General features: G+C 39.2%; 1 protein-coding gene across 2 annotated transcripts in view; it reads left to right on the top strand.

Annotated features, from left to right (window-relative positions):
• The first annotated feature begins 2,285 nt into the window (after positions 1 to 2,285).
• bach2b (BTB and CNC homology 1, basic leucine zipper transcription factor 2b) overlaps positions 2,286 to 13,919 on the top strand; it is an 85,423-nt gene continuing 73,789 nt past the window's right edge. The window contains exon 1 of one of the 2 annotated variants that reach the window (XM_043219993.1): positions 2,286 to 2,648. The gene's annotated coding sequence lies outside the window, so the exon portion shown is untranslated. The remainder of the gene's footprint in view (positions 2,649 to 13,919) is intronic. The other variant, XM_043219991.1, reaches the window with a different exon arrangement.

The raw sequence follows: 13,919 nt of genomic DNA, 5'->3' as shown, positions 1-13,919 counted from the left end.
GTTATTTGAATTTTGTTATTTTATATTCATCCAGTAATCCTGAAAAACACTCAAATATGAAGCAGCACAGTTGCTTTCAACATTAATAATACTAAAGAATGTTTCTCATTCGGCACATGAGGATCACGTGAACACTGAGGCCTGGAGTGATGACACTAGCTCAAAATTCAGCTTTGCATCAGGAATAAATGACGTTTTAAAATCTTTCCAAAGAGAAAACCGTTATTTTAAACCGTATACGTATGCATGTGTGAAGATATGCTTTCCAACATACATACATACGTATGCATACATGTGCGTGTCGGTACTTGTCCACTGTCTTGCTGAATGAGGTTCAGAGAAATTCATTGCTCAAGTGCTCTGTTTGAGCCTTAGATATGACAATGTGTTGAAGTGATAATTGCAGAGGGAAGTTTTGAGGCTTTTTGTTTGTTTAAGCTGCAGAGGGGCCACTTTCTCTCGCTTGTGGGTTAGTTAATAATAAAAGGTACTATCCAAAATGCAAAGTCTATTTTATATCTCTCTTCTCCTCCCTTTCTATCTACCTGTCTGTTTGTCTACTGGAACGGTGGTCTGAATCAGACGTCCCGTGCCTTTGATGATCTGTCTTAAATCACTCAGTCACTCAATCCGACCCGGAGGGGCCCCTGGGAGAAGACCACAGGGAAAGGTCAGAGAGTGCAGGAATGCCTCTTGAACTCCTTGGCTTTTCATGTGCGGACATTGAGTCCTCGTGAATGTTTCTTGTGCAACAGTCAACACCATAAATGATTTTTCAGTAAAAGACAAGTGAGAGCCTTTATATGCATATGGGAGATTATGTTTAAATCATTTTGCATGCGAATCACTATAATAACTCGTTTTTAGGAGCGCTAGACACTGTTCTTCAAGGTGGGAATAAAAGTTCACATGTCCGAAGTACGGCAGAAATGGTTTGTTTGTTTATTTAACACATTTCTATATTTGTGAAATGCAGCTTTATTCGACCGCCGGACTGTTTCTTGTATACGCTTAATCCCACGTTGAGACAACGAGTCCTGAATTATAAAATAGGAAAAACAAATTAACTGTCTGTGGCTGCTAGATAATTCATAATTACATGCGTGTTCCTCAAGGGAAGCATTCTACACTAGAAATAAGAATATTTTCAGCTGAAGCTCTTGTGCAAACAGTAAGTAGGATGGTTTTGGCACAAAGCTGTGTTCCCAAGGTAGGCTGCTTTTCACAATGTCGTCTCAGCACTCTAAAGCAAGTGCTTAGTTCTTTAAAACATATAGCTGGTTGTTGTTGTTATTAATATGGCATTAATAGTGACTTTTAGTGCAATATTATTATTAATAACAAAACAATGCACGGCCCCCTTATTAATATGCTATCATGGCGGGTTTTGCATTTCATTTACTTATTTATTGGCAGGTTTGATGTTTTGTACAGCGTTTCTTTTTGAAAATGAAAACCTACTGTTCTGCAGAATACAGTAAAACCACACAAAACATGCATTAATTAAAAAAATGTGAAAGTCGATAACTGAAAGGCTGAACATTTCTCAGGACAAGTGCGTTTTTCGTGAAAGGACAAGTCAAGTTCACTTTATCTTTGCAAGTGTATTGATTGCATTTGTTAGCCAAAACATGTATTTAATGTAAGTTATATTTTACTTGCATGAAGTTAATTCTTTGTTTTTACAATCAAAAGTGGCGTATTTAACATACTGCCATTTTTGCCAACACTTTAAGGCACGTGCCAATATATTAACTTTCAAAAAATAAACCTACATTTAAAAAAAAAAAAATCAATTTCATGCAACTTTTAAAACAATTAGTAAAAACAAACAGTGATACAAAATAACAGTATACCATTTATAAAATAAAGTGATCACGGGACATTAAAAATAGTTGAATTAGGGTATGTGCCTATGCATAAAGAAACTATATGACTATACTGCGAATGTGTAAATAAATGTGTGAAGAACAAATGAAACTTAAGAAATATAAAATATTGTGAATGAACTCATTTGATATCACAAACAGTGAAATTACAGCTTAGTAGAAAACAATGCAAAGCAGCTCAGTGGCCGCGCGTTTCAAACGGCTCTTCAATTTCAGTTTCAAGCGTCCTCAAAAGTTTCTCGAGACGCGGGTCCGAGTCCTCGTGAAGCTGGCTTCCGAACACGCGTCGGCCGTCCCCGCTACTCTAATTCGCGAACCGCGGCTGCGCACATATTTGGAGTAAGTTGCCTTGCCGCTGGAGGCAGCAACGCAATGCGCAGCGCGCTATGTTGTGAATGAGGGATGGGGTGACGTCAGCGCGCGAATGTCAACAATGTAGCGATTGAGAGTAGGCGTTTCATTCGAGTGTAACAAACAGAGGAGACGGAGCCGCACGCTGCAGAGACCACCACACACACATCCACACGCATACGCGCATTTTTAGAAACGCTTACGACCGTAAACGTGCTTTTTTTTCTCCCCCTCCTAAAGAAAAAGAAACACTGAAAGAGCGCGCCGCAAAACGTGATCTCCCTGCAGCCCGGGGGCTTTAGGAGTCTGCAAGGAAGTCATCATGTGAAAAAAAAAAATATTTGCTAAACGGACAAAAGGGCTGGATCACAAGGAAGCAAAAAAAAAAAAAAAATAACTAGGCTGAAGGTGAGTTGCACGGTTATTTTTTGCTCTGCGCGGTACGTGTCTGTCGTGAATGGAAACGGAGCGCCAAACTTGTGATTTTGAGTGGGCTATTTCGCAGCTACCGGGTACCTGGAGGTTTTGTGTCACACACACACAAACCCACACACACATTGGCAGATATCACTGAAATAGGAAAAGCTCGACCGCGTGCCTGCTAGGGTTTACTTCAGCTGAAAACACGCTCCCTTTAAAACGCACGGTTACCACATCCTGTTGTGCAGCGGTGACAATAGTTAGAGTGTGTTCGCTAGTAGTGGGATGCACTGCTATCCCGGGGGGAGGAGGGGTCAGGCATGGCTTGTTTTCGCTTAAAGAAAAGAAGTTGTCACTCGGCCTTGACCGATCATAACAACGCCGGGGACCCCCGGTGTAGATTCCCGCCTCCTTTTCTCCCTATTGAATGGACGAGTTGAGAAACCGAGCGGGTGGAAATCGTTTAATAATTTTCGCAGCGGTTAATATCACTGGCGTCACGCGGTTTCGCCGTAACGAGCGCTCGCAATTAACGTTTGAAACAAACGGGCGTTTTAATCTAGGGATGCGTGTCGGCTCGTCGCTGCTTCAAAGGGCAACCGGATAAAAAAATACACGGCTGCTCGGAAAATGTGCTTACTGCAGTGGGTTGTAAAAAAAAATGGGAAGCAAGCTGTCTTTGTTCTGCGCAGCACGTCTCTGATGTAAACCACAGCCATTGCATCGCGCGCTCCGATTAATCCCCATAAAATCAGCAGAATATTTGCTGTGTAAGGGACGGCGAGCCTTATTTGGTTCAGCGGCCAATGCAAACGTCTCGACTACCATTTAAAGGAACGAGGCGCCGTTTTCAGCGCGCGCTGGAATGCTGGGTCCCCGGTCTTCAAATAACACCGATGAACTTCCCTCGGCGATGCAGGTGTTTCGCATTAAGTTCCGCATTGAGTAATACGACTAATTTAACGGACACCGGCGGAGGGGAACGTGCGAGCGCGGGCGCGAGCGTTCGGGAATGTGAAGCGACGCGTTATTACCGTATTGTAGAGGGACGTCCGTTAATAAACGCCGGGAATTTGTAAACGCACATAGAAGTTCGTGCGGATAGGTTATAAGCTGAAAATGAATGACTTGGCTGTTTTATTTTTTGTACTTATTCCCTCTTAGACACTAATACAAAAGTCACATATTACATACATACATACACACACACATATATATATATATATATATATATATATATATATATATATATATATATATATATATATTGATTAATTCAGGTGATATTGTGCTGGGAATATCACACAATAATAACATATAGCCTATAAATAGGTACATATACATATATTCTTCCTTTCGGAGTGGATTCGCAACAGCCAGTTGGTTTAATGAATGTATTAATTAATGAATTCCGGTAATTCGGTGAGTGAGCTGACAGGCGTCTGAATGAATCAATGTTATGAGGGCATTAGAAATGAGGTGATGCAGCAGTTTGAGCTGCGCTTGCATTCCTTTGTCTGCGGCGCTACTCAACCATCCAGGATATTTTTTCCTTTGCCCCAGATACATGACAGACCGAAATGTTGAACAATCGCCGTATCGCCGCGGCGTATTTTTCGCATTAATTTCGCGTCGGAAATCAGTTTCCCGTTGCCCTAATTGCCCGTTCACGGGATCGCCTTTTAAACACTTGCCCATTTCTGAAACTGTTTACACTCGCCCCTTCCCCCTTCTAAGCGTTTAAGGTGGACTGTAGCGAGCCGCAGCCAACAAAACCCACGAAATTGTCTCATTTGAAAAGAACGCGATTTTTAGCTTTGTAAATCGAGTTGAGCGTTCAGAAACACGTGCGTGATCTCGTGTTGCAGATATGACGCCATTGTTTTTTTTGTTGTTGTTGTTGTTGTTGTTTTTTTTAAATACAGTCTCATGCGTTCAAGCTCAACGCTGTCCCTCCCCTGATGGAGATCACAGATACACATTTTACATCAGCAGATGCCTTAAAGTGACAGTTCATTAAAATTAATGAACATTCTGTCATTCATTTATGCTCATATTGTGCACTTTCTTTCTTTGGTGGAGTACAAAAGGGGGTGTTAGGTGGAATGACAGCCGCGCTCGCCATTCACTATCGTTGCATCTTTTTGCATCATACAACGAAAGTGCACGGTGACCGAGGCTGTCATTGTGCCTAACATCTCCTTTTGTGTCTCAAAGAAGGAAGTCCTATGGGTTTTGATTGCATGTAAATGATGCAAACTGAACCTTAACGAACCTAACTTTAGTAAATGTAACAAATATTTGTGTCTCGCTATAAAGGTCTGTGGTTTAAGGTAATTTCCCTAAAGTGTATATGCTAATCAGTCTATTAGAATATATTTGCATTAATAGAAAAAGGTGTGCTTTTTATTGTCTCTCTTAAATCAAGGGTTTTCAGTCTTATAGATGTCTCAGACTTCCAAATATAAATCATCCTTTTTGCAAAATGTAGCTGGTGGAAAAAATGATCACATAATAATATCACATAAAGTACATTATTACATTGCATTATAGTGTTTCGACATATACTTCTATACTAATATTCATGTACTAATTTATCTATACTTCTAATACTGTACTGATAATGCATTATTTACTAATTATTCAATGCTTATTTTATTATAATTAGTTATTTAGTTAGTTAAAACTGTTTATTTATTTATTTTTACAATATATTTTTTTTCTAAACCCTTTTAATGATAGCTGTCTTGTTGAATCTGAACGGATGTGCATTTTCTTATATAGAAAGAAAAGAAGCGCAAAAAAAAGCCCCTGTCAGCACTCATAATAAAATCATAATTTCAGGGAGCATGAGTCTGTCTGACCTGAGTCTGCAGCGCAATTAACGGCTTCATTAAGATCTTCCTCCGTTACTAATATTCCACCCTCAGCATGTTCTCTCTGCAAGTCAGTCTCTCATGATACGCTATCTTGCTCGCAACGATCTGTCAGATTTATTACCGAATTTAAACGGAGTTTGCATTTTATGAATAATTCTTTATCACTTTTATCTTTTAGGAAAATGACCGAACATACTTAATGCAAGATCAAGTTACAGTTTAACAGCAGTTTTTTTTTCTCTCTCTAGGCATTCTCATGCTGATGAGTCATAAACTGACAGGTATTAAGAATAATTTGTCTAAAGAGCCAATCCCATTGTCGTCGATTGCTTAGGACGGCATTGAGTAACTACAGTAGGAAACCGTACCGATATTTCACATCAACCTCATTAATGCCTAATGATTGATATCGGATTAAGCAGATTTCAAACTCTCATGCATCATAACGTAACAGCAGCGTTCTGGTACATTTAAGATTTTACAAGTTTTAGCATTTCTTCTCTCCCGCCTGTTTGAATAAGCCCACCAGTAAAGCTCTTTGCACAGAATAAGAGCCTTGGGTATGAAAACATGTTCCCATAGCCGTCCCACGTCAGCACTAAGGCATGTTTGACCGAGTTCCAACCTCTGAGAGGGAGAAAAAGGAAAAGAGAGAGAGAGAGAGAGAGGGATTGTGAGAGCAAGCTGAGCCGTTTAAGTTCAGACGGTGCTTTTTTTTTTCTCTTCTCGCATGGCATTTGGGTGGCAGTGAGTGATTGGCATCATCAGTCACTGCGCAGCGAGCGTGTCTGTAATGGCACACAAACCCCGCCGACAGTAGAGGGAATCTCTCTGTGTGTTCGCCCTCATCTGCGTCTGTGCCAAGGCAAATCTCATTGGCCGTCGCCACGGGCCAAATCCCGATCGGACCGTTTTGTTTCTTGGATTTTTGGGATTGCTACCTTTTAGTCGGGCTGTAAATCCCAGCTACATCCCAGTGAAACTGCCTCATTCGAAAGTCGCCACTCGCCGCCGTCACCAAGAGCTCTTAAACGGTGTTAAAACGCAAATAAACAAATAAATAAAAATGAGTGACGGGCCGGTCCACATCTGGCCTGAATTGAGCTCCAGTTAAAAACAACAAGCGCAAACGAGCAGGAAGTTTATGGGTGGAATAGTGGAAGCGTTCGACTCAATGGAAGCCCATAAAAACCACACCAGGAATTCCGTAACAGTCAACAGTCTCTCCGGCCCACAGCGGCGTGCCGAAAGAGAATTAGACTCAGAGCGCCGAATTAACGCAATTACCGTCACGTTCGGATCATAGCTTTTTAAACTCTTTCTTCACGGGAAGTCCTGCGTTAAGCTGAGTCGAGGGATTTCTATGTGTAGCTATTAATGGGTGACGTGCGTCGGATTTTCGGTGCTTCCTCTGAGCGAGCGGTAAACACTGTAAGCACATGCTGTCAGCCTCTCGCAAAAGCACACGCTCGGTGAAAATTCATTAACACTTTAACTTAGCATGGTTGCATTATAGATGAAATGAAAATGGCAAAGGCATCAGCGGCTCAACTTTTTACATTCGATAAAAATGAAGTGTTTCTCGGGCGCTAAATCGACGTGTTAGAATGACATCTCGAGGATCGCGTCGGGCTGGAGCAAAGGCTGCCGGAAATTCAGCTTTGTAATCATTTGTGTAATAATACTTCTCAATAGGCTATTATGCGTATCCAAATAAATGCCGCTTTTGTGAAACTCGTATGAATGGAGTGTATACAAGTTATTCTGAGACCCAAATAAAGGTCATTAAGGACCACTAGTGATTTTAGTCACATTAGTGTTTTTTTTATATATTTAAAGACATTATGAAGTGCTTCGTAATTTAATATTGTGGCAGCGTAGAAGCGGTTTTAGTGTTATTCTAACTATGTCGAGAGAAAAATGGAAACTAGCCGTACCTGTTTGAATAACAATGAGGGGCGAAATGCAGTTTCATGTATTTTCTTTTTTAGACCAAGCTGACAAGTGCCATAGTTTACTCAGCTGTCGTTCTTTGTATTTACAGAGCACATCATCCGCAGTCATTTGTTATTTTTTTTCCTGTTTCTGTGGCAGGTATTTACCACAAAGTTGTTTTCCATTGTGAAACTACGCTGTTTCAATTTACGGCAAGTTTGGTTTCACTGTTGTGAGCGTGTTGCCCTGCAGGTTTTCAGCTTTTGCGAGGGTGTATATATGCGCACGGTAACAGTACGTGTACCCGTTTGATATTATTTCGAATAAGATTTTTTTTTTTCCACCATACTCGCCGGAATTTCCATATAAAAATGATTTATATCTTAAGAAATTAAGTAGCAATTATTTTAGCTAGTATAAAATGCTGTTGCAGAAATCATGCAATCACACGTCCAATCGAGTCACACCTTTGGCAGATTATTTGCTTTAAAAAGGATGTCTGTCATCATCTACCCATCCTTACGTCTCTCCAAACTGGTATGACTTTGTCGTGTGGAACAAAATTGCAAAGCTGCTTTTTCCATGCAGCAAATGTGCACGGTGAACACAACTAAAAATAACCCTTTTCTCTTTTAATATGCTATAAAACGTCATTTCTTCTTGTGATTTTGCGAAACTACATTTTTACTTCAGTTGAGCCCTTACTTGAGTGTGACGTGATCTCTCAGAAATCATTTTAATATGCTGATTAAGTGCTCAGGAAATATTTCTTACATTTTTGCACGAAACAGTAATGCGTTTTCTCATAGTTGTTTGATGAAGGCGGAGTTAAAAAGAAAAGCCTTCATTAAAAATAGAACACTTCTTAGAACATTATAAATGTCTCAGCTGTCACTTTTGATTAATGTAATGCATCCTTGCTCAATAAAAGTATTACTTTCTTTCCGTCCCTGTAAGTCTAAAGCTAAATGGGTCTCCTCTTGGAGATTTCTGTGGATGACTCGTCCTGTGTGCGTTGGGTGTGTGTGTGTGTGTGTGTGTGTTTGTTCTGCGGTTAAATTTGGATCTGTCATCCCTGTCAGAATATTCATGCCTGCAGCTGCTGAGTCACATGTGCTCTGCAACTGGAGAACCCTGGAGAACGGCAGACCAATATCACCCTGTTTTTCCATCTTTCAGACTTGTTTGGTTACTTTCACTGCACTCCGCCACTCATTCATGGAACTGCGCTTTTACTCTGCAGTTTGCTACTCATTCATTCTCACATTTTCCATGTGCCAGACATCTCTCTCTTCTGCTCATCTCCTCCGAGTTCTCCTTAAAGTGGGAGTTAAAACCGAAAGAAGGTTTAGATCGAAGAGAGGCTGACTCAGTCTGTCCTGTTTGATAGAGAAGTTTGCGCACAACATGCATCTCATGCTGTGCTGACTCACCAGCGATAGAGCCAATAGGTCCAAAGGGTGCCTATCTGTCATTAGAGCTGTTAGGTTCAAGTGGTAGCCCTCAAAGACTCTACAACAACATAGGAAAAGTATGTGTGTGATGTTTTGGATTTTGACAATTTGACTATATTGTATTTTTTATTATATTAAAATATTAACATTTAATTTTAATATGTAGCATTACTTTTGCACAAACATTTGTATTAAGAATGTGTATTTAATTACATTTAATTGTATATTTACATTTAAATGCATATTTTATTTGTAGATATTAATATGTCTAATACCATTTAAAACTTTGAAGTATGCAAGATTTTTTTAAATGTTTTTAAAAGAAGTCTCTTATGCTCACCCAGGCTGCATTTATTTGATTAAAAATATAATAAAAGAGTAATATTGTGAAAAATGGACTATTTTCTATTTTAATAAATACAATGTATTAAAATGTATATTAACAAATCTAGATTTTTAGCAGCCATTACCCAATCTTCAGTGTTACACAATTCAGTTATAAATCATGATTGCTGATTTGATGCTGAATAAATATTTATTTTTAATATTTGTTCATTGTTAATTTTTAAAAACATTTACTTAATTCTATTATGGATTTTTTTATTTTTTTGTAAAAGTGCGAGTATTTCACTTTTTACCAATTTATTGCATCACTGCTCATTAATAACATTAAGTAATTAAAAGTTATTTCTTTCAAAAAAATCTTACTGACCCCAAACGTATGAATAGAAATATTTTTACTATTGCTGTCAAACATGATTAATTGCATTCAAAATCCTTTTTTTTTTGTTCGCGTAGTAAGTGTATGTATAGTCCATATATAAATACAAACGCATGTATTTATTTAAGAAAAATGTTTATATAGTAAATATATTAATATAATAAAAAATTATATGAACATAAATATACACGTGAGTAAATTCAAATATTTTCAAACTGCATTCTGTATAATTGTGTCTTCATATATACATAATAAATATGCACAGTACACACAGATATATTAAGCAAACAAAAACTTTTGGATACGATTAATCGTTTGACAGAACAAATGTTTTATATTATATATGTTGTATTTAACATTGTAGGCTATTCCAAATGAGCACATTTCATAGTAAATGTAACTTCTACAGATGTCTCCTGGAAAGTATGCAGGGCGCGTTGTACACTAGCAGGCATCATGGGAATTGGAAACAGTGCAGTGTCACTGGATCCCCGCTTGCGACTCTCCCTCTCTTTCTCACACTCTTAACCGCTCCAGCATTATTCATGCGCTGATGTGCTGCTGTCTGCAGAAATCTCCAGGCCACCTTATCAATGCTTGGCTGCTCCGAAGCCTTAAGCTCAGAGTACTTGAGCACCACTCTCTTCCAGACACGACAAACAGGCAATCAGTGACCTGAGTGAAGCAGGCAGGAGTGTCTTTACTGCCCGCGAAAAACAACCACTCCAAGTGCTGCAGTAAATGTGGGCCAGGCGCAGCCTCTGGCAATTACACAGACACGCACTCATATATACATTAAATACATGGACACACTGTCACACACACACAATGAAAACGGCTTCACGCCACAATAGGACTAAGGAAACGTGCGCAGGAGGGCAGGGGTGTCACTGGCCTGTGTCGGTACAGATGAGTCATATGCAGTGTGCTGTGTCAATATTGATGTTCAGTCTAAATATATCCTACACACCATACCGCAAAACTCACTAAAGCACACACACTAGTGCCGCCCAGCATGGAAAATGTGTTTTGTTATGTTTTTTTTTTTTTTCTTCTTCTTCTTTCCTATTTCCCCCATCTGTCAGGATGACGCTGTCGAATGCTTTCCTGCATATTTTAGCATATATGAAAAACCAAGCTTTCCAGGGAAGATGCCGCTATGAATGTTTCATGCCGTATTTACCCTTAAACATTTATGTGAATGATTCAGAACTGGGTATGTGTGCCAGGCAGGAGAGGTCTGATTTATACAAGCGTGGATGTTTTTTCTCCGCTCTGTGAGTGCGTCATTGGATGCTCTGTCGAGGCTTATCCCAGGTGAACATACCACAGCTATGCTGTCAAAACCTCCGCTTCACACTCTTCGTCAGAAAAATGGTTTTGAGCTGGATTGAGAAAAAAAAGAAAAAAAAAAGATTTCTGTACCTTGGCAGCTTCGTTTTTGGATTCCTTAGATTTTCAGCCAACCATAACTTGCAAAAAAATGTGGATGTTTTTGACCTCTCTCTCTTTCTTTTCCCCCCGTTATTCTATATTGAATTGCTGCATGGGACGGCGGTAATTTAAAACAATGTCGGCTGAGAGCCTGAATGAACTGTGTCTCAGGCATGCTAGATACTAAACTTCCTGCCAAGGTCAATTTCTTCTCCTTCTGGCATTTTTTTTCTTATTTTCTGGATGGGGGGAAAAAGTGACTTGAGTCCACAAGAGTGGAAGGTATTTAAAACAATCAGCGGATTCCTGGTAAGTGGATGAGATCATTGTTTTAGAGAGAGAGAGACGGCTAGTAAAAAGCGAGGGGTGACCCCTGTGTGGCGAGTCGGCAGTCGGAGGGAACACTGGCTCTGGCAGAGGTCACAATTCTTCCCAGACGGATTTATTTGTATTGCTTTGCACTTTAGAACGAAGAACAAAACATTCCCATTGTGTGCGTGGAGTTTGTTTTACACCGCAGTCTATTGGAAACATCTGTGGATGACGAACGCTTGTATGAATAATCATGAATAAATAATAATCTTTCAGCAGAGGTCAGCGCAAACAAGTCAGCGGTGTTTAACGCTCTAGAGGAGCGGTGAATAGATTGACCTGTGCTCGTACAGCTTTCGTCCGGTTTTTTGGGGGTTTTAATGCAGCGTTAGTTTTTGTATTTTGCGCGTGCATGAAAACATTTAAATATCCAACGTAATTTTCTTACTTAAAAAAAATCTAGGTAATAACTTAGGTTGTAACTTTTAGTGTTAAGTTGTAAGTTTCACATTTTCTAAATGAAAATAGTTTTTGCAGTCAGTCAGTTTTCAGTTTAACACCCCAGATCTTTGGGAAAAAACTGTTTTGCATATAACATATTGCTTTTTTGTCAGACTAATGAACGTAATGAACATAAATGAGCCTGCGTCGAACTACTTTATTAAACACAAACACAATTTTTTATTTAATAAAAAAATGTATGTTAACACAGTTCTGTGTCATTTAATTATTCATTTGTTTGTTGGTTGATGGTGTTTTTTTTTCTTTACAAATTAAGATAATATTAAGAAAAGTAACAAATTTTAATGCTTTTTAAAATGTTTAATTTGTATAGTGTAATTAATAACAATATTATTACTTATCGTTGCAAATCAGTAACAAAAGTCTTTTTCATTTTCAGTTCATTATATACATTGTCTTAACAGTTCTGTCAAATGATTTATTCTAAATAATCACATCCAAAATATTTAGTTTTACATAATAGATGTATGTGTACTGTGCATATTTATATGTAAATACACATACATACAGTACATATTTTGAAAATATCTGCATATATTTATATTCATATATTTTCTATTGTATAAACAAACTTTTTCATGAATACATACACGCATGTGTTTGTATTGATATATACATAATAAATATACACAGTACAAACGCACATTATGTTAACAAAAACATATTTCATTGCAATTAATCGTTTGACAGCACTACGTCTTAGTAATAATAATAATTATGATAACAATAAATATTAGGGGTTTGTGCTAAATGATTTTTGCATATGTTGACGGTATATTTATGTTTATGAAGGGTGAAGATTATATGAAAACGGACAATAAGTAATAAAGTATTTGAATGTTTAATAACGAGCGATTTATTGTTTCTTTGTAAGACTACACTTTCTTTTGTTTCAGAATTTCATGGTTTTTGTCACATTAGGATTTCAGTACGCATCAGCGACCGTTAACTTGGCGGTAGCTTTCAAAACAAAGGAGTTTATTGTCTGAGAGGCATTTTACGATCTCTGGAGTAAATTAATGATTTGTGGGGCACTGAGGTGTGAATGAATAAAAACAAGTATGATATGCGGTTTTAGTCTTTGTGCAGCTGGAGGTGTGTAAGCGTGTGTGCATCCTGTGAGACTCGCACAGGTGGTGAGGGGGAGGGGTAAGAGGTGGGCGTGGAGCAGCAGGGGTGGCGTGACCACTTCCTGTCTCTAATGTACAGTAAATCGGTCGTGTCTTTACCAAATCAACAACGCGCACCGACGGTGGCTTCACGCCGCCTGGCAGAAACCTCTCATTGGTTGAGCTCTCGCAGTGTGGCTTGCAGAACGTAACAGCTCGGCTTTCTTCTGTCTTTATTTGGGTAGAGACGTTTTCGCAGCGTCTTAAAGGAGAACGATAACACCGGTACATGATTTACGGCAGCGAAAGATAGTACAGCGAAGCTTAGAAAACCCTACACGAGCACACAAAAAAAAAAACGCATTTGACATCTTTCTGCCGAATGTTGCAGCAGTAAACAAAAGCCCGCGGTCATAGTAAATGATGTTTCTGCAAAATGGGAAAGATTAAGCGTGGTATTTGAGAGTTCGCTGCCGTGCCGTGGAGATTGACGTATGGAATGCTGCTTCGAGTCGCCTGAGGTGGGAAGGTTGACGTGGGTGTGCATGCTCGGGACAGAATTACACTTTCTTAACCTGAGAGCGCCATGGTCATGACCACAGACCTCAACGGCTTCCAATGTTCTTTACACCACATAGTACTGCATTGATCCATAAATGGATCTCTCTCTGCAAGCCGCTCAGAGTCGAGCTCGGTTTATCAGGTAGTTGATAGAAGGCGGTCCGCCCACCGTTAGGTACGGACAGATTTACGGGCCTGCAGTCAATAGCTGCGACCTTAACTTACAGTCAACAGGTTTCAGCGCCAAGGGTCAATGAGTCCAAGACCCGGTCATTCCAATGATGAGTGGCATGTTGAAAGAAAACTTTCATTTTTCTAGCTAAGACTCCACA

This window comes from Puntigrus tetrazona, chromosome 20 (genome assembly GCF_018831695.1).
Source record: "Puntigrus tetrazona isolate hp1 chromosome 20, ASM1883169v1, whole genome shotgun sequence".
NCBI classification, from domain to species: domain Eukaryota; kingdom Metazoa; phylum Chordata; class Actinopteri; order Cypriniformes; family Cyprinidae; genus Puntigrus; species Puntigrus tetrazona.
The sequence above is the reverse complement of the archived record's forward strand: the minus strand, read 5'-3'. Positions and strand labels throughout refer to the sequence as shown.